Below are 3,010 nucleotides of genomic sequence, written 5' to 3' on the forward strand. Positions count from 1 at the left end.
GTTCTTATCATTAGGAACAACAGTAATACCTCCTTTCTTAGGAACACAATGAACAGGACTTACCCATCTACTATCAGCTATAAGATAGATTATACCTGCTTCTAGAAGTTTTAATATTTCCGTTCTTACCACTTCTTTCATCTTCGGACTTAACCGATGTTGGTGATCAACAACGGGTTTAGCATCAGGTTCCATATTAATTTTGTGCTGACATAGAGTGGGACTAATGCCCTTTAAATCATCCAGAGTATATCCAATAGCATCTCGGTGCTTCCTTAGAACTTTCAATAATCTTTCTTCTTCATGTTCTGAAAGTTTAACACTAATAATAACATGATATATCTTCTTTTCATCAAGATAAGCATATTTCAAAGTGTATGGCAATTGTTTTAATTCGAACACATGATCACCTTTAGGTGGAGGAGGACCTCCTAGAGTTTGAATAGGCAAATTGTGTTTAAGTAGAGGACATTTTTCAAAGAAAATTTTATCTATTTCATTTCTTTCATGCATATGAAAATCATTCTCATGGTCTAGCAAATATTGTTCTAAAGGATCAGTAGGTGGTACAGCAATAGAAGCAAGACCAACTAATTTGTCCTTACTAGGCAATTCTTTTTCATGAAGATTTCTACTAAACTTGGAAAAATTAAACTCATGAAACTCATCACCAAAGCTAACACCAACAGTTTGTTTCTTACAGTCTATCTTAGCACTAACTGTATTCAAGAAAGGTCTACCAAAGATAATGGGACAAAAGTCATCTTGTGGGGAACTGAGAACAAGAAAATCAGTAGGGCATTTTTTTTCCCACACAAGACTTCAACGTCTCTAACAACCCCAACTGGTGATATGGTGTCTCTATTAGCAAGTTTAATAGTAACATCTATTTCTTCTATTTCTGCAGGTGCTATGTCTTTCATAATTTCTTGATATAAGGTGTAAGGAATAGCACTCACACTAGCACCCATGTCACATAAACCATGATAACAATGATCTCCTATTTTAAATGAGATGACAGGCATGCCCACAATGGGTCTATGTTTATCTTTCTTATCAGGTTTGGTAATTCTAGCAGCTTCTTCATAGAAGTAAATAACATGCCCATCCATATCTTCTTCCAAGAGATATTTAACCATAGCAATACTAGGTTCCACTTTAATTTGTTCATCAGGATTAGGTGTTCTAATATAGCTTTTGTTAACCACATTTGAAACTTTAGCATGTTCCTTTATCCTAACAGGGAAAAGTGGTTTCTCAATATAAGCAGAAGGAACAACTGGATCAACATTGTAAAGTATAGCTTCTTCTTTAACTGGTACTAGTTCTCTAATTTCTTCTTTAATAGATGGGTGATATTTAAACCACTTCTCTTTAGGGAGTTCAACATGAGTATCAAATGATTCACAAAAGGAGGCTACTATCTCGAAGTCAAGTCCAATTTAGTGCTAAACTTTTGAAATGCATCGGTATCCATAAAAGATTTAACACAATCATACTCAAGTTTAATACCTGACTCTTTACCTTTGTCGAGTTCCCAATCTCCAGAGTTGCATTTAATCCTTTCCAAAAGATCCCACCGGAATTCAATAGTCTTCTGAATAAAGGAACCAGCACAAGAAGTATCAAACATGGTTTGATCATTACGAGAAAGCCGAGCATACAAATTATGAATAATAATTTCTCTTGAGAGCTCATGATTGGGGCATGAATATAACATTGACTTAAGCCTCCCCCAAGCTAGAGCGATACTTTCTCCTTCACGAGGAAAAAATTATTTATATATTATTCCGATCACGATGAACTAGACGCATAGTATAATTTTTTTTGGTGGAACTCCAATTTCAAACGATTCCAATTCCATGATCCAATATCATCGCATAGACTATACCATACCAATGCTTTTCCCTTCAAATATAAAGGGAAAACCTTCTTCATCACTTTATCCCCAAGTAAACCTGCAAGCTTAAACAATCCAGAAATTTGTTCTACATATATCAAGTGCGTATCAGGATGTTTGGTTCCATCTCCTACATAAGGATTAGCTAGCAGTTGTTCTATCATACCGAATGTTGGGGATATTACCACTGGGCATAAACCGGCCTATCTGGGCCGGGTTAACTTCATCAGTAGTTAATTATGTTAAAGCCCAAGAAGGCAGATGAGAGCTCAAGGCCCATGGTCGGTTTAAGGCCTGTAGCCGTAAACCGGCGTTGGTATGTAACTTGTATTGTAAGTTAGGAATAAGTAGAGACCAAACCGGACACATCTATAAGCCGGTATTGGGAATCTGTGAACCGACGGGCGTCACCCATGTATATAAGGGGACGACCCGGCAGCGGTTGACAAGACAGACAACAACTCGAGACATAGGCGAAGCTTGTTTGCTCCCTAGTCATCGAAACCCCATCAATTCCATCACAACTAGACGTAGGCTTTTACCTTCATTGAAGGGGCTGAACTAGTATAAACTCTCTTGCGTCCTTGTGTCCGCTTTAACCCCTTCAAGCTAACCCGTCGCGATGGCTCCACGACTAAGTCCTTTCTCTAGGACATCTGCCGTGACAAAACCACGAAAGTTGGCGCCCACCGTGGGGCTATCGCACGATGGTTTCCGGTTCTTGGAGGGCCGCTTTGAAGGACTCGAGGCCTACGCTGTAGGCCGGATGACTAAGAGTCGTTGCGGCAAGCTCTACATCGACGACGCAGGCTGGGGTCCCGAGGCCGGCTCAATTGGGTACGGGTACCGGGTCCCCTTTGGTAGCATTCACATTTTCACTGGCAAGATCGGTGGACCGGGCCCTGAGCCGGACATCTGCACCGACCTCGTCGAGACGGCTCAGCGTGCGCAATCTGCCCGGGTTAAACCGGCCATGAAGCGTGCCTTCGTGGGAGTCATCCATGGAGGAAGTTATGAGGACGGATCGGAATTTCGCAGGGTGACTGTCATTTGTTCCGGTGATGAATCTTCGACCGGAGAAACCGAATCTCTTTATCAGCTACAAGATGG

This window comes from Triticum dicoccoides, chromosome 7A (genome assembly GCF_002162155.2).
Source record: "Triticum dicoccoides isolate Atlit2015 ecotype Zavitan chromosome 7A, WEW_v2.0, whole genome shotgun sequence".
Lineage (NCBI taxonomy): Eukaryota > Viridiplantae > Streptophyta > Magnoliopsida > Poales > Poaceae > Triticum > Triticum dicoccoides.